We start from the raw sequence: 17742 nt of genomic DNA, 5'->3' as shown, positions 1-17742 counted from the left end.
ATTTTAACAGATATTTCCTCTACTTCATTCTTATTGTTTTGAGCGGCAAATATCTCATGTGCTGTATTTTCCATTTATTAAGCTGTGCCCTGTTGCTTGTTTGCTACTCTCAGAACCTGCTTTCTGGAATTGCAGAATGGTTTCTGCTGAAGGTGTATGCAGCATTTGGGGCCATATCCCACCTGCAAGCTGGGCAGTCATCGCAGTGAGGACCACACGCTTTTGTGCCTGGACACCAAATAGGAGATGACTACTTGGGGAAAGTCAAGGTAAGTTTTGCCTGGTCACGATGATGAAAACCAACCGATGACTTCAGCATTTAACACCCAGAAAGGTTAGGACGTGAGTCACACTAAATTTTCTTGTGCTTGGGTTAATCCCTTTGGCACTGCCATGGGTCTCTGGTGCACCCAACGCCGTGACAAACGGCACTAGCACGGCTGGCAGACGGGAGGAGCTGCCGTCTGTGAGCCCCGATGAGGAAAGTCCTTGTTTTTACTGGGATAAGCAACCTCTCCCTTAAACACTCACAGCCTGGGTCAGGGAAATACAGGGCTCTGTTTCCCTGGGAGGTGATTTGCCTTCCCCTCTGGGGATCAGCTGGGCATTACTCATTGCTGTGCTGGGCCCTCTCTTTGCCCTCTCTGGATAAATGGCTTTGGAAGAGGAGGGCAGGGCGGTGAGGGTTGGAGGGGTTGGGGCAGCCTGCTGCTGGGGCTGGCTGATTTACGGAGCTGGAAGGGAGCGCTGAGGGCCAGCCACTGTGCTAAGCAGGAGGACGGTTCATCTTGTTGCACCCCAGGGCTGATTTGTCACGGTCCTGGATGAGGTTTGCTCCCTGGACATTGCAGCAGCTTGTGGAGGCTGTGACAGACGGGAGTAAAGGTGAGCTCTCATGGGCAGGGTACAAGAGATCACTCTCTCTCTCTCCTATCTCATCAGTTTGTTTAGAAGCACTCATTAAAAAATGCCATCTTCATGAGACAGGGTTCTTTTGTGATGCTTTCCTCTTTCTGAAGGAAATGTCAGAAATCCTGCTTAAGCAGGAGGTGAAAAGCAAAGGCCCTTTACCTGCTCTCGTAGCTAGCAGAGGAGATCAGAAGGCTGCAGCCCCTTCCATGTCAGTGCCGTGCTGTTGGCAGGACCTGTGCCCCTACCCGATCTCTTAGCGTGGTGGTGTGAACATAATCCCTCCTGATAAAGTTTTCTGGGCCTGTCTGGATGTTTGAGTACTGAAAGGGGAATCCTATACAAGCCTATGGAAACCAGCAGGGGCTTTTCCAGGATTGGCTCATGCCAGGATTTCACCCTGGGGTGTTTCACGTCCTGTCTGTGAACTTTTTTGGTTCCTTTTTTTTGCTTAAAGAGGATGGATCGAGGCTTTCATAGCCAGTTCATCTCTCAGTTGGCCCCTACACCCCTAGAAAAGGAGAGAAAGGCATGCTGGAAAGAAATAACACAGTAACACCTTCTCGGTGAACTGCAATTAACCTCTGTGTCTTTGTAGCTTAAAACAATGTTACATGTGGAAAAAAAAAAAAAAAAAAGCAACAAAAAACACAAAAACACACAGCAAATACTTTTCCAAAGCCAGTCAAACACCATTGTTCTTTATCGGCTGAGCTCTTTGTTGCCTGGGGCTATCTGAATCATTCCTCTGCTAAAGCACAAGGATAATTTTCTCTCTTTTAGTGTGAAAAGTTTACATTTGCAAGATGCGTGCTTGAAGGACTAAAAGGGGCGTAGTTTGGCTGCATGGTAAAAAGGTAGATTGGTGGTTTCATTGCTGCATTACCCTAAGCTGGTTGTTACAAACCAGCCTCATCACAGCCCCTGCTGCTGCTAAAAACCAGTGCCCAGGTCTCTGCACACTGACACGTGCTGCAAAATGACCACTTTGCACCCATTGCTGGGTGTGCTGGTAACAGCTACCATGTAAAATAATAATAATAAAAAAAATCAATTGTTCTCTTCCCCCAATTCACGTTACTAAATTTCAGTTTTGTGGGTGTTTGCCTGTATTTTCCTATTTTAGTGACTCCTAAAAGACCTCATGGGGCAACAAGGATCATCAGGGATGCAATAAATAAGGATGAGATGCTTGGGGATCGCAGTTTGGGGCACAGCAGAATAAACCTAGGCATGGGGTGGGTCTGCCCCATCAGCCTGCCCTCCTGTTAAAGGAAATCTTCCTCTTCTGTGCACGGCCCTGCTGAAAGGCATTCCTCTGCACGCCTGGTTCACCTGCTCAGTGTGTCACAGCCCTCTGCCATGCTCCAAAATAGGACGGGTTATTTTGGATGTGGGTAGCTAGTGAGGGCTGTTACAGTAAGACAAGACTTGTAGGGAGAGGCAAAAAAAACACAAAACAAACAAACAAACAAAAAAAACAACTCCTTATTAGTTAAGGAGATATGGCTGGGGGGGGAAGGAAAAAAAAAAAAAGCATCTTCTGATGTAGAAGTTTGTCCCCGTCATATGCAGCTGGCTGTTTTTGAAGACAGTGTTATCCTTCATGTAGCGACTCTGGGAGATTGACAAGTAACAACAGCAGCCAGATTGGTAAAAGTTTCTGCAGATTTGCTGTCAATAGCATCTAACAGGCTTTCCCTGAGAATGTTTTTCCTTAAATCTCTTTTTCACTTCAACCTTAAGAATGGTTGGAATATTAGGTTTTATTGATGGAAGAGTTGCACATGAGGCTTTACTTTCAACCACGTTTTCAATGGAAATAAGTCTGCTGCAACCTGGCTTCTTTTTCTGGTGGTGTTAATCAGTTTCGGTCTGGTTACTCCATGCAAAATGAAAAATAATAACAATTTTGTGAAAAGTGGGGGCTGTCCCTGAAACATGCCATTTTGTAGAAAGCTCCTTTTTTCTTTGGGGGTGGCAGGGGAACACTTGACTGGAAAACTTTCAGCCTGTCTTGGTTTGATTTTTGCCTTTTCTCAGTTTGGCTCTGGTTCCACATCAATTTATTCTCCATGGCCCCTTCCTCTCCATCTGCCACTCTCTAATGGGAAATAAATCTCCAGGCTCTTCTATTCCTTACCCTCCTGTAAGTCTTGAGTTCTCGCTGACTGACTGCTGGAGATCATACATCTCCTCTCACCGAGCACTAAAAGTACCATTTATATTTTTTTCCCCCCCAAAATTCTTTTCGGCCGGTGTCAGATACAGAAATGCTAAGAAAATTAACTTCAAGGATTTAAGAAACCTCAAATCCTTCCAGTTCTATCCACAGTAAGGGTAGGATCTTTTTTTTTTTTTTTTTTTTTTTTTTTTTCAATAGAGGTGGGTGCTCTGGTGTCTCTCCTCCCTCCAACTCAAGCCAGAGCATTTCAGCCCTGTGCGTGATGGGACAGAGGCTGGATGCTGTGCAGGCAGTGGTGGCACAGCACCAACACCACGTTTCCCTGTGTTATGTTTTCCAGCCCAAACCTCTTCCTAAGCAGCTGGATCTGGCTAACCACCAAGATGAGCTGGGATGGGCCTTGAACCATGGCTTTCTTGGAGCACAACAAGCCTTCACCCAATGTCAGTGTTGGTCCTCAGTGGGAGTGGAATTTTGTAGTGCTTTGGAAATCCAATTGCTCTTTTTGAGAGCTTCGGCTCCCCAAAAGCTGCCACACCTGAGCTAAGTGTCTAGCATAGATCAAGGCCTTGGCTATGAAGTCCTCCTCTCTCCAGGGAGCACATCTCCTCTTGGCACATTCAACGGATGCAGTGCCAGCTTGGGACGGGCTGACAGATCCCCGGGTGCTTGCATGCACTGGGCAGAATAATGGGACGCAGTTAAGAGTGAGTGCAAGGCGTAGGGAGGTGTTGCTGTTCATTAACCTCTTTGCAGTGCAGAGCTGCACTTGAAGTCATCTTCCTTGCTTGCATCTCCCCCGGGAGGACAAGCTCCCAAGCGGCACAGAGTGACTTCAGCTGGGGCACGAACCCACGGCTCCTGGAAGCACCTCGGCTGTGCCAACCAGACAGAGCTCCAGGACACGGCGTGCTGCGGGGAGCCACGGTGCTGTCAGGGTTCAAAGGCTGATGAGCCATCCTTCCTCTAAGGAAACGCATGGCAACCTTTGGGGCCACCATCCACACCAACCTCCTGGCTTTCTGATGGCTCTGGTACATTTTCATCTCCTCCGAATATCTCCATCTGCTCTCAGAGGCGCTGAGCCGTGCTGCGAGTGTGGGATGAAATGCAAAGGGAAAGGGGAAAAAAATATACAATTCCTGTCAGGTAGATGAAAACTCAGTTTTCCCCCTTCTCCTTCCTGCCTCCTGGAGAACACACCGTATGTGGAAGGTGACCTTTTGTCTCCTTCTTCTCCGCCCGAGCTGAGAGCGATTCGGCTGACACATCCGATGACAGATAGATACCAGCATGAGCAAATTGCGCTTGAACTTGCTCCAGAGAAAATTGTTACAAGGCACGGGCACAGGCTGGGCTGCATTAGGGAGAGCACAGATCACAGTCAAATGTTTGTGTCATTTGCAAACGCCACTGTGAGGGGATGTGGGGGGGGGTGAACAGATGAACGTTTTGAACTCTAAAGGTTACTGTAGAGAATACGAAATAGGGCTCTGTGTTTGACTTTTGAAGAGTGTTCTCCATGTGGGGAAAGTTCAGGTGAAATCAGGTTAACCCCAACCACCTGGGTTTTTTTTCTTTCAACTTGTTTTATTATTTATTTATTTATTTATTCATTTTAAAGTTGTTTTCTTGTTGGTACACCCCCACTGCAGAAGTTCCTGAAATCTTGAAATCTTGATGTTCAAAGTAAAACTTTGGTTGATATGCATGCTGTCTTGCTGGTATGAGTAGAAGCCAAGGGCAATAGATTAAAAAACAAACCCAAAAAGAATCTGTTTATGGCAATAAAACTCTGATCACAAATCCCAGATGCAAAAAAAAAAAAAGAAATTTAAATGTAAGCACTCTGAAAGCACATCCTTGCCTGTCCAAATAGCATTTCCAGGCTGATCTATGTTAATGGTTTCAGTAACTCATTAATTCATCAGGATTTAATGAAGAATTGTGTGTTCTGGCCACCTCCATCTTTCTGCCATTTGGGTCTTCCTGCAGAAGAACAAACCTGAACCCTGCCAAGCTCTGCCCTCAGGTCAGGGGAGGCTACCTTCCCAGGTCCTTATTTAAGAGACGAAGAATATTTTAGGATTAAATGTATATCATGTTAATGATTTTTTCCCCTCTCTCAATGTACCTGTCATGGTGATCTCACGCCTCTCCATCCTTTGACCTCAGACAGACAGTCATTTATGGGGCCGGTAATATTCACTCATCCTTCAGGATGCTCAGAGCAGCGGCTCCTCTCCCTCCACCAGGCACCTATTGAATCTCTTCGCGCCTCGTCCATTAAAAACCTGGCCTCTGCAGCCCACAGGACAGCGAGAGATGAATGGTGCTGGCGTGCGGCCACGTCGAAGGACAGAGGCAGGATCAGCCTGCCGTGGACAGGCACAGACGAATGGAACCTGCAGGATGGGCACGCAATTACCTCGTTTGCCAAACTCATTACAGGCAAGTTGCAAATTTCCAGCGTGCTGCCCCTGGCCTCAGAGACAAAGCTGTCAGCTGGTTAATGAATAATTCCAGGCCAAATTCAGGTAGGGCTGGAGAAGGTGGAGGTTTTGATGAAGTTGGTTGGCTTGGCCAGGCTGACGCCAGGGTCTCTGGCCCTGTGCATGGTGGCTCGATCCCCAGGAACACCTGGGACAGCCTCTGACCTGTGAGTTGCACGAGAGCCCTGAGGTCACGTTGGGTGTTTGCTCTGAAACCTGCTAGAGCAACATCCTGCAGTAGTGTCCTCACCGCTCATGCTCTGAGCCTTGCTGATTCACAGGAACAAATTACATGTCTGGGAGCAAAAGCCAAATCTGATCCTATGCCACTAGCATTAAAAACCAGTAAAATCCATAGCACGAAAAAAAACCCTTTTGTCTCAACAAAGAAGTACAAGAGTATTTGGGTGATTTGGGGAAATGCCTGTATTTCAGATGCTGGATGCTATTTTGACCTTGGCATGTTGGTTAATGTCCAGTTACAGTTTCTCAGGGAGGTGCATGGCCACGCTTTGAGAGGGAATCCAGGTAACATTCCCTTTATATGCCATAAAGAGCTGAAAAAAAAGGAATGGCTGGTAGTGCCCAGCAGTACGTTTCCAAGCCCCAGGACTGCTGCTTTGTGTTCCTAATTGCCACCTACAGGCACAGACCCATGAACTCCTGACCCACAAGTGTGCAGGGCTCTGTCCCCTGGTCCCCCCTGCCCCACAGCCCCTGGGTGGCTGGCAGGCAGGATGAGATGAGATGAGTTAGGATGAACATCCAGCTCCCGGGAGGCTGCCGCAGGCTCGTTCCTCTCGCAGCCACCAGCCGTGGGGTTGCCATTGCTGAGGTGGCCCCAGCCAGCAGCCCGTAGCCTGAGCAGGCAGCCTGGGGAGCCGTCTGAGAGACAGAACATCCTCCAAAATGCCTGTCGTGGCTGTGAAGGCTTCTTGGTGGTCCATGCCCCCGTGATGGGCTGCTATGGGAAATGACATGTGGATTTTGAAAGCCTTTCATGTTCCTCGGGCGTACTGACAAAAACTGCATGTTTCCCCTTAGGCTGCTGAAGCAAAAGAGAGTATATTTCCTCTCAACTAGTAAAACCCCAAAATATTTTATTTTATTTTAGTTCAGTTTAGTTTTATTTTGTTTGTTCTGTGTTGCTGCTGCTGTGAGAAAACAACCCATCCTCCTGGAGTGTACCAGAGGGCTGCAGGTGTCTCCCATCACCTCAGGATTTCCTCAGCTTTCCTGGGTGCATCCCGCCTCCTCTCACCCTTGCTGTGGTTTTAATGCTGGTACCATGTGCTGATTGTCCTTTCTCCATCCCAGGGCCTGTTGTCACCTGGCACCCAACCTGCTTTAGGTGAGGGTGGAAGCTCCAGCCCCAGCCAGGAATTGCAGGACCCCAAAGTCAGCACCTGCTCCTGGCACCCAGCAAGGGTCAGGGACTCTCAGGCAAGAAATTTTGCTTTGCTCGTTTCTTGGGCATGGGCCATGCAGAGTTTCTCCCTGTTTTTCTGGGGTCCTTCACCACCCTCGTGTGGGATCCAGATTCACTGCTTCCTAGCTGTGCTTCTCTGTGCTTTGTGGTCATGATGCGTTTTTAAAAGATAACCCAGAAGCATTGCACGTCCTCTTGTTTGACAGGTGGAGAACCAAGGAACAGAAGAGCTGTGAAAACTTTCCACTGAGGGTTGTTTTTTTTCTTCTTCCCCCCAGCTTGAAAATTGCTGAGGCTGATTATTTATCTGTTTACAGCAGTCATTTTTTCTGGTGGGTTTTCACAGGCTTTTGTAAATTCAAATCTGGCCCGGAACGTCTCAAATTGTGGGATGTTTACTAGGGAAGAGCTTGAGACTGGGCACTTTTCTGCCTTGTTCCTCTTACAGCTTTAGTGGCAAATGACACCAGGGTCATCTTCCCATCAGAGCCCTGATCCGTGGCCAACCCAGCCCCCACTCTGTGCTGATGCTAGGGCCTAGGGGTGTGTTGTGAAATGCTTCTGACAATTAGCAGTGAATTCGGAGGTGTTATTTCCCTCCTGCACTTGGCTCAGTGGTGTCTGTTCCTTACAGCTCACAGCCCACGAACTGCGAGGGCTTTGGTGAACATGATGCTCCCCCATGGCTCCATTTTGAGACATTCAAGCAGAACTTCACCGCCTGAGCCTGGGGATGATGTATGGGAATTTTGTCAAAATCTTGTTACTGAAACTGCTGGCTTGAGCTTATAACGTTTCCTGTCTGATTATGTACATGGTTGGAGAGTTAATTTACTCTGTAATTAACTGCTTGCCGGTTTGCCCTTGCCAATCTTCCCTCCTGATGTTGTGTTTTATGACAAGGGGCTTAGTTCTGCAATGTGTATCATCTCCCCTTCATTTCTCTTTCTAGGCACTGTGTAACTTGATTTTGGGGAGGGTGGCTGAGGCAGCCCACCCAGGCTGCAGTGAGCTGTGCCGTACTATGCATGTTGCTGGGCTACTGAAGTAAGACTTTGCTGGTCATCATTTTTTCTTACCTGGAGCCAGGTTCTTGCTTGAATTCTGTGCATTTGGTGTCCTGTGTGGTCTGCGCTGGAGCAGAGTAAGGTTTTCAAATGTCTGCGACTTCTTTGGCTGGGAATAAGCCATGGTGATGGCAGGTCAGTATCCTCTAGTTCAGTTTTCTTCTTCCTTCTTGAACTCCAATATATGTTTTAAAACCAATCTAACAGCTCACCATAGCAGCTTTAAAACCTATCCGTCCTTGTTCCTCTTCTACCCCATTCCCTCTGAGCCTGCTCATCTCACTGCATCCTCCCTCACCTCCTTTTCCTGTGTCTGGCTTTCAGCTGCTCCAGGCTATGATGAGCCACCACTCATGCCTGCCAGCAATTTCAAAGGATTTCTTGAATGTCAGTATCATTTAGAATGCTTTTATCCAAAAATATATGTGCTCCAGGAGGACTTCTATGAGTTGGAAGGCACCAGGTGGCATTTTCAAAATGGTCTGTGCGGCAGAGTGCCTCAGGTCCTAGTGAGCACCAGTAATGAAGGGAGTCTTGATCACTTATATGCTACTTAAAATCACTGCCTGTTGTCTTGAAGAAGTGTAGGCAAATGATGGAACATCAGTATGCAAGGATTTGCATTTCTTTCCTGTTGTCCAAACCAGAAAATTATCTGTTTATGTAGTCTGTGGAGTTGTTGCGTGTTGTGGTTACTGAATGAGTTTCCTGTTGGCTAGGAAGAGTGGCTTGGTGACAATTATTTTGGAGATGGAGGCTTGGGGTGGAGTGAAGGTGTGGTTTTCCAGCCCTTTGGTCAGGAGGCTGAAATGACTGCTTTCAGGACGTACCCTTCTTCCCCAGAAGAAAGAAACCTTAGAAGTAGTTTCTAAAAGCTGTGGTTCTCTCCAGGACTGTAAAGAACCAAGCTATAGACTGTGGGTTACGTGAGCGTAAAGCTGCCCTAGAGCTGCAACATGACAGACCAACAGCCAAAAACCCCTCCCTGCCCCGCAGCGATCATGCTCCAGTGACCAAGTACAGGTTGTGAGCCAGCGAGAGGGTTGCTTTAACATCTGAGCAGGTGGAGCAGAGGATGGCTTGAAACCTTCCAGTTATGGGAAATCTGACTCATGGAAACCATTGGATAAATTTAAATACATTATTCTAGGTTGGAGGAGGAAGCCATCTGGGTAAGTAGAGGGACTTGCGTTTCTTAGTGAAGGAAGAGCCCATTCAAATGACAAAAGAACTGTCCCGAGCCTGAAAATCTGACAGACCTGAGATAAAAAGACCAGTTTGAATGTTACTGATCTAATGTTTGCATTTCAAGAATCCAGCTATGGGAAATAATATTTAAAACATTTCAAAAAATCATAAAAGACCTTTGCTGGTATTTGCCAGCTGTATGAAGCAAGAAGACCTCAAAATTTCATCAGAACTTCACATTATGAAATCCTTTTCAGAGACTTTTGAAGAGATCTTGCATTTGAACTCCAAGTTCCATGAAAGCTCCGCTTTGAACAAAAAGCTGGGAGAGAAATGGGAAAATTGCCCCGTGGTCAGATGGCAGTGGGCTGAAGCAGACAAGGCAGTCTGATTTCAACTTGGTTTAGAGAGTCAAGACTCTGGTCTGCAACCTGGCTCATCCCTGTGGGTCGGGGTTAAGTGTCCTGGGGACCCAGGTGGTCTTCTCATGGTCCTCCTCCACCTGTGTCTGCCCAGGTCCCACAGCCGCTGGGTGCACAGCCTGGTGTCCTGGCTCTCTCTCCTGGCACTGGCTTCAGATGACATGCAAGTGGTGTGCTAGCAGCATGCTCAGGTAAACTCCAGCCCCAGTCTTGGCGTGTCACACAGCAGCTATTAATTTCACAATGAGTGGGGTCCCATGTGGCAGGATCCCTCCTGAATGCTGACTGAGGCCAGGCAGGGGGGTGGCAGCAGTGGAGTTGGGGAAGAGATGAGACGGTTGATGTGGGTAAGGAAAAGGGGGGTGTTTGTGGCTTACCCAGTGCCTCTGTGAAGATGAAAGCAGTTGGGGGAAGATGATCCAAAGCTGATGGCTGGGGAAGATGACCCAAAGTCAGTAGCTCGATGCCTCTTGCTGTGGTGATGGATTGACAGCCACAAAGCGTGTAATGAAAGCACCCTCTGTCATCATCTCCTGGCAGTGAATGACATGGGCTGCTGGTCCCAATGCTCCTGGGGGCTCGGTGACACCAGCAGCACCCAGTAAGTCTCAGCTGTGCCCAGCGTGGAGCAGTGCAATCGCTGGGGTGACAGGGGAGCCCAGGGCTGGTGCTCCAGCATCCAGATTTGCAAAAGCTCCATGCAGATACTGCTACCCACAGGGCTTCCTGCCCACCCTGGCTTTAGACAGTAATGGCAATTTGAAGTTTTATTATGTTTTTCACAAGCATAGATCTCGAAGCCCTGTGGTACAGGCTCATCATTACCATCTTACAGATGGGGTCGCTGAAGCATAAAGAAATGAAATGACCTCCCTGGAACCATTAACTGGGCAAATGATCGGGCTAAAAATAGAGTCCAGATATTCAACCTTTCAAGCAACCCATCACCATTCCTAACTCAGAAGAAAGGTGCCAAGGAAGTTAGTTAAAGCAGGTAACAAGTATTCAACTACATGTGGTTACTGAACCAGCTTGGTAAGAGGTGTTCACGAGTATTCCACCTAGGATGCTCTGATACCCAACACAGTTTTGGAGAAAATACAGTTGACAGAAAAATCAGTGAGCCACATATGGCTGTGCTGTACGTCAGTCACACGAACCCTAATACATTCAGAAGTTCCAAATGCCTTTTAAAGCTAATGGTCTGTGCACTAATAGCTCCTGGCCCTGGCATCCAGGCTAGCAGCTGGTGCCGCTAATTGGTAGCCCGGAGGATGAGCACGTGGGCAGTGGGCAGGCGACTGGATTTCAGGAGCAGCAAAAGGATTGGGATTGCTGCCTTGCTAATTCTGTCGCTCGGTGTAGTCTTTAATCAAGATGAAAAGTCAAGAGACTGTGAGGTGCTGAGAAACAACAGCTTTGCCTGATTACGGGAGCCCAGCTCCCTCGGACCTGACAGGCATTGCCTGGAACGGGCAGGCCAGCAGCAGCTTGTGAAGCCACCCGAGCTGCAGCTGCTCTTCTTCCCCAGCCGTGTCTGCTGGACAGCGCTAGAAATAGCATCAGGAAATGATATGTCTCTGGCCTTCTGGGGAATGCGGGGTCTATTATTTGAGGTGTGGATGTCAAGTCACATAAAAGCATCCGAACCCCTCCAGCCAAGCCCAGCAGAAATAAACATGCTGTCTGACACAGGGATGTAAAGGCATTAGCATCTCTTCCTTTTCTCCTTCCTGGTCTCTGCCTAGTGCAGTGTTGGAGGAGCGTAGCCATCAAAGCCAGGGCCACGGAGAAAGAGCAAAGAGCACTAAAATGGCTAAAGGATGTTGTCAGAGAGCTGAAGCCATTGGAGAAGATGTCACGCGTTGCTGAAACCAGCACAGAGGGATCCAGCCTGTACCCAGAGGGCAGTTTGGGAAGCTGGTATGAAGTCTGAGCTGTGCACAGCAATGGGTGCCACCTGGTCTCTTAATGGCAGGAGGTGGCAAGGCATCCTCTGATAACCCTGATAATTAAGGTTTTGGTATTCCCTGTGAAGCCTAACAGACAACCTGGAATTAACCCATCTGAGCACCATTTGTTGATGTCCTCTTGAGAGCAGAGCTGGCCCAGAGCTGTTTGTTGCAGAGTCCCTGCAGCTGCTGAGAGTCTTCTGATGATCTGCAGATGTCTCGAGTCTGCTCCAGTCTTCTGGGTGAATCAGGACAATTCCAGACTGGAAATCACTCGGGGTTACTCTCCCTGCTATGTTGTCTAATGTTTTGTTACCCCAATACTGATCAGATCTCAAAGCTCTTGCTCTCTTCCCAGTTACTTCATCTTGTTGGTTCCAGATCATACAGCGGAGATCAGAGCATCCCAGTGAGATGATGAAAGAGATCACCAGCTCTAAGCATTCACGTAATTAACCTTCCCACCATTCCCCAGAAATATCCTTTTCCATTATACTTGTGACTGAGTCTGAACCTTGCTCCAGATGGCAGTGGGCTGAGGAGAAGAAATTTTGCTGTAGTCAGAGCTCACATATACACAAAAGAGGAAAATTGTGAAAAATTGCAATGACAAGGTTGTTTGGATATCTTGTGATGTTCTGGCTTTAGAGAAATCCATGCCTAATGTGCCTGCATGGCAAGGTAAACTAAAGACCATATAATTCTATTTAAGCTTAACACAGCAGAGGAAGAAACCCATGAAACCCATGTCTCCTGGACTCCTTGTTGTCTGTGAGCACTGAGGCTTTTACACGTGCTGCTTAGTCACTTGATGCTAAAGAATTTGGGATGAAGTATTTCTGGGATTTTGTTGGTTACTACACAACTTAGGGCACTGCCTCTGCCTTATTCATACTTCCTTTGGACCTTACCATGATCAGGTGCAATTTCGGGGGGACATGGAGGAGAAACACCTCCTGGTTTCTTGCACCTCCCTGTCCTTCCTTCCTGCACCCCTGTTGCTGTAGAGAACCCACTGCTAGTTCCTCTATTTGTCATGAGGCTGAGCTTGAGAGAGAGGATGCAAGCCCCTTCCAGAAGCCAAACTGGAGCTTTATATAGACATTTTCAGGCAGTGACAGGATGAGATTCTGGTGTATAAAGTGCTGGGGTGAACTGCTTATCTTGGGCAAGGCGTGCACAAGTGGGTAGTGTCTTACGGAGCTGGAGGCTCAGAGGGGAGTAAGAAGGCACCTTCCCACATGTGGGATGTAGTGCGGCATCGCTCTGTGTTGTGGGGTGGGTGTCTCATGGGGGCTGAAATCCTGACCTGGATGACAGACAGAGTTGGTAGAGTCTGGGCAGACCTGAAACTGTCTCCATACCTTCATTTCTCACCTCTTTGCTTCTACTTCATTTTGCATCAGCATTTGTCACTGCTTTTTCTCTCTTCCTCTCCCCAAATACACTTCTTTTTTTTTTTTTCTTTTTCCCCCACCCTGTTCTTAACAATCCTATTTCCAAGCCTAGAGCATGTAGGAGTGCTTGAACTTAGGAAATATATCCTGTTCTGTTCAGTGTGGGACTTCTCCAAAGGTTAGCTGTGTTTTCAAACAGCATCATCTGTAGCAGTACACTGAGGTTTAGAGCATTGTATATTAACCATGCAAACAGATACTTTTCACAATAGCTGCCTCATCTTTCACCAGATATTAATAATGCAGGGAGTTCTAGATCATCTGTCCCTGCCGTTGCTGTTGCATATTGATATAGTCACAGTGACGAGCTGTTAGCAAAATGCATGTAGATATTCCGTGACCTTTTCCCTTCTCCCCACCAATAAATCCCGTATTTTCCGTTCAGGCAATAAGCACCATATCCTGGCAGCAGTATTTCGGTAACATCCGTACTGTGGACTCTGGATACAATCAAATATAGGCCTCAATACTTTTCAGGACGGTCACGTTGGTGCAGATCTCTGTGATCCCCTGACTTATTCATAAGATCCTCCTCTGTGCCAAACAGCAGAATCTAATTCCTGTTCCTGTCTCTGATCTCTGACTCACATCACTGCAGGGTACAAGTATCCATCACCCGGCACAGCGCTGCCTACAAAGCTGTAGGATGGCAGAGATGAAACTTGAAGAGGTCTGGGAGGTTTTATTCCACCCCATAACCCTGGAGTTACGGGGGGCTCCCACAGGATGACCCAGATTTTTTAAAGACCAAGTTTGTGGAGAAGCAAAGTGGTTTATGCCTCCCGTAACAACTCTCCCTGTTGCAGAGGTAGGAGGGATTTAGGCAACCCTCTATTTTTGTTCCTGAAATTCAGGCTCACTCGGATACCTGTGGGTGACAGAACTGGGGTGGATGGCACCCTGCTTCGCTGCCGTCCATGTGAGCAGGGCTGGCCCTCGTGGCTGTTCACAGGCGTGCAGCCTGCGTAGGGAAATGTGGGTCCTGGGGTGCCTCCTGCAGCTGGCAGGCACAGCCACCGCCTGCCTGCGTGGGCAAACACTGGCAGCTGCTGCTGCAATGCTCCAGTTCCCTTCTCCCTGAAAGCCACAGTGCAGTGCTGCCTCCTTATTCCAAACAAAATATTTGTTAAAGCTCCTCCTTCAGTCTGTTATTTTCTCCGTGTTGACGGCGCTGGCAGGAGGTGGGCTCGGGGTGGGTTTTCCCTTGCTGGTGTCAGGCTGGAGCTGAGCCCTGCTTGCATGGGGTGAGCACGAGGAGACTCGTGTCCTCGGGGGGCAGCTGATGAGAAAAGTGACCTCGCTGGAGAAATGCACGCTGGCACCCATGGGCAGGGTCATAGCAAGGGTGCTGGGAGCCGGAGCTGGGGTGGGAGTGCTGAGAGGCACCGCGGGGCTTTCTGCAATGCTGGGGACAAGGACTGAGTCTCCCGGAGCTCTTCCAGTAGCCCCCAGACTGGTGTAATTAATGAGACATCCCGCTTTATGTAATAATGTGTTTTGTGTGACTCACCCTAATGAACAAAAGCAATTCCATGTGCCTCCTAATGGGACTTCTGGTCTTTATGTCCCCGTGTTTGCTGCACATTATTTAAGGCATCTGGAGGGATTTGTGAGTAATGAAATCTCTGCTGATTCTGTCTCACCTTACATGACTCCAACGATCTGGTCAGTACTTTGAGGTCTGTTTTGGGCTTGTACTTCACCTGCAGATCTGTCAGCTTGCAATTTTCTCCCTGTTCTTATTCTTTACTTTCCTTTAGCTCTTGACTGCATTTCCTTTGCCTTCCACCAGCTTAAAAAGTAAGATGTGTTCTTCTGTACTGCATGTCTGCCTTGGGTTTGCTGAGGCTGGGCCTGTCAGAAAAAGAAGCAAAGCAATTTAGCTCTTAAATTTAAGGACAGTAGCAGTATTCATGACATGATCTTATTCAGGCAAGTGTTTGCGGTGTGTTCAAGGTGTGCCCAAGTGTTTTCCATAATTCAGGCTCTTGGACCTCACAGACCCTCTCCCTCCCATTGCAGGCAGAGGATGAGGGGATGGGACTTCTTGGCTTCAGTGTTCAAAGGAATGAGCAGATCAAGTGTCTTCATGGGTGGAGATTTTGGTAGTCACATCAGTTTTGTGGTAGGTTTATTTATTTATTTAATCTTTCATGTTCACATTTTCACTCGGTGCCCTGAGGTTGCATTGCACTTTGGACTTTGCAGTTGTGTGAAGACGTTCTTCTGGATGCAGCCTTAGAACAGGGAGCCTGAAGGGGACTTTGGGAAGATTAAAGATTGCTTTGAGAGAGTGAATAAGAGCAGACAGCCGGTATTTCCCAGAGCTAAGAGCTGGTGCAGAGCCTTAGCACTTTGTAGCAGCTATGAATCTGCCACTGCCAATGGCCAAAGGGGATAAAACCGAACATCTGCCAGCTGTGACTTTTGACCGGAGAGGGACGATCCTCCTTATTCCAAGGAATGAGACTCTGATTTAAAGAACTTCAAGCCCTGCTTTTGCTGGTATTAGAGTGGCACAGATGTTAGGGTCGTGCCTTTATTTTTAGAGGCCTGCTTGAGATTACAAGCCTACAACAGAGCAGTTGAAAGGGAACCAGTTTCCCTTGAAGGAAATGAGTTAAGAGGCTTTTGTGGAAGCAAAACCAAAGGGGTGAAAGTTTCAGTGAGACACAAGTTGCACCTCCATCGGACACAAGTGCCTCAAGTTCTTGACCTTTTCTCTGATTTGGTGCACATTGCCTAAATCCTAAAGTATGCAACCCATGAAATGTCAGGCAATAGTAGTTTAGGGGACATCTTGAAACACCTCTTCTCAGAAAGCAGTGGCTGCTAGAAATGGTTAAGGTAACCAGGTGCAGTGGGATATTTTTATCTTCTCTCCCTGAGTAGGAGGATTTAAGAAGACTTCAAAAAACAGAGCCAATTTTATTTTTAAGCACGATAGTTTAAATAGCTTGGGATTTTTGTACAGCCATTATAGACCAGACCTTTGAAAGATCCAACCCCTTTTGTCTCACTTTTAAGGTCCCAAAGGGGACTTTAAAGCAGAAACCAACGGGGTTGGCATGTCAAAGTGGGTGAAGGGGACATATTCTGGATGGCAGTGTGGCATTTGGCAATGGTTATTTATTGCTAGCAGTTAAAGAAACCTGGAAGTGGTTTTAAGTTATAGCAGGAGCCAAATGAGGAAGGGTGGTAAAAGCTGCCCTTCGCTTCCATTTCCCCAGCATTGCTGAGCTCCTGATGGCAAGGCTCGGAGGAGTGGCTCCATGGTAGCCTTATTCATGCATCCCTCTGGTCTCACTTTCTCATTCCTTTTCTCTTCAAAAAAAGCCCCAAGAATATGAATGTCTGCATTAAAAGGAATACAAATAGTCATGCTAACAAGACTCATATGGATTCATGATGTCCCTTTCCCTACTAGGGAAAAATTCACTTCTCTAACAGACTGCAAATGCTTTGTCTGGTAGACTGATGTGCTGTGTGAATTTACAGATATTTGTTAGAGATGACATGGTCATGTTCCTGATGAAAGCAATAGAAACGTGTGATAACACATGAAGAAAATCCCCCTCAAACCCAGAGACGATAAGAACAGGAATCCACCAAAGCATGACTGCCAATTCTTCCCAAGATGCAAAGTTTAAAAACATTTAGATGGAGGCACAAACAGTGCAAGCAAATCCATTTCCATGTGCAAAATTTTCTGCTAGCAATTGTAAATTGGACAGTGAATTGAAATTCTCCCCAGTGGAGAAAGGGAAAGCACAAAGGCTTCTTCCCCTCTAAAATCTTGTTTGTCTCTGTGGTACTTACAGAGCCCTCATTAATGAAGTATTTAAGCATGTTACAACCTTATTGCAGCCCCTGAGAATAACATTCATTTTACAGACATAAATTAAAGTGCAGAAGCTATGTTAACACTTACCTTGGCTCAGCTGTCCTGGGAACAGCAGTCTGCAGTGTTCCCAAACTCAAATCTGCTCATCCACAGTGCCCTTGTGGGCAGGCTGTGCTGCAAACCCCAGCAGCTGTGGTGGAAGGTAACAAGATCTGCTTAGGATCCTGGGGCCATTTTATTTCCCCAGCCTCAGCCATCTGGTGGCTCTGATAAAGCAGGTATGTGGGGTCAGGCACGGCCCCGACAGCCCATCTGCCAGAGGGTGAGCATGCAAATCCCCTCCAAGTGAAGAGCACAGTCCTTGGGGCTGGGATCTGGCCACGTCTTGGGGTGGTCCATCACTTCAGAGCAGATGCAGCTTGGAAGTGCAGTTTCTTCAAGGTTATACAGACTGGCTGTGAGCAAATCTGGCTTTGAGTCCTTGAAAGCCCAGCTATGTAGCAATGTTGTAGGTCTTCAGGTCTGTCTGCCAAATGAGGGGCCCTTTCCTTGCATGAGTCTCCCAGGCATGGGATGCAGGCAGAGCACAGCTCAGGGTGATGCTCAGGACACAGCCCATGGGGAAGAGGAGCGGGTTGCCCAAGGTGAGATTTGTCTTTGTTCCCCAAGGTGAGATTTGGCTCTTCCCAGGCAAGAGCCCCTCGGAGCTGAAGAGGATCAGGACACGCTGTGGGGCCTCACATGGAGAAGGACACGCTGTGGGGCCTCTGCCCACAGCCCCTGGTCAGGATGTCCCA

At 47.8% G+C, this 17742-nt stretch overlaps 2 long non-coding RNA genes across 3 annotated transcripts in view; both read left to right on the top strand.

Moving 5' to 3' along the window:
• The window catches only part of LOC106014597 (uncharacterized), a 46965-nt gene extending 39141 nt beyond the window's left edge, over positions 1-7824 (top strand). The window contains exons 5-7 of the long non-coding RNA XR_011804471.1: positions 114-269; positions 3435-6114; positions 6904-7824. This is a non-coding gene — a long non-coding RNA (uncharacterized lncRNA). The remainder of the gene's footprint in view (positions 1-113; positions 270-3434; positions 6115-6903) is intronic.
• LOC139999213 (uncharacterized) overlaps positions 7825-17742 on the top strand; it is a 29532-nt gene continuing 19614 nt past the window's right edge. The window contains exons 1-2 of one of the 2 annotated variants that reach the window (XR_011804472.1): positions 7825-8217; positions 15124-15226. This is a non-coding gene — a long non-coding RNA (uncharacterized lncRNA). The remainder of the gene's footprint in view (positions 8218-15123; positions 15227-17742) is intronic. The other variant, XR_011804473.1, reaches the window with a different exon arrangement.

The sequence above is a fragment of the Anas platyrhynchos genome, chromosome 21, assembly GCF_047663525.1.
Source record: "Anas platyrhynchos isolate ZD024472 breed Pekin duck chromosome 21, IASCAAS_PekinDuck_T2T, whole genome shotgun sequence".
Lineage (NCBI taxonomy): Eukaryota > Metazoa > Chordata > Aves > Anseriformes > Anatidae > Anas > Anas platyrhynchos.
Note: the sequence above shows the minus strand (reverse complement) of the source record. Positions and strands in the feature narration are given on the sequence as shown.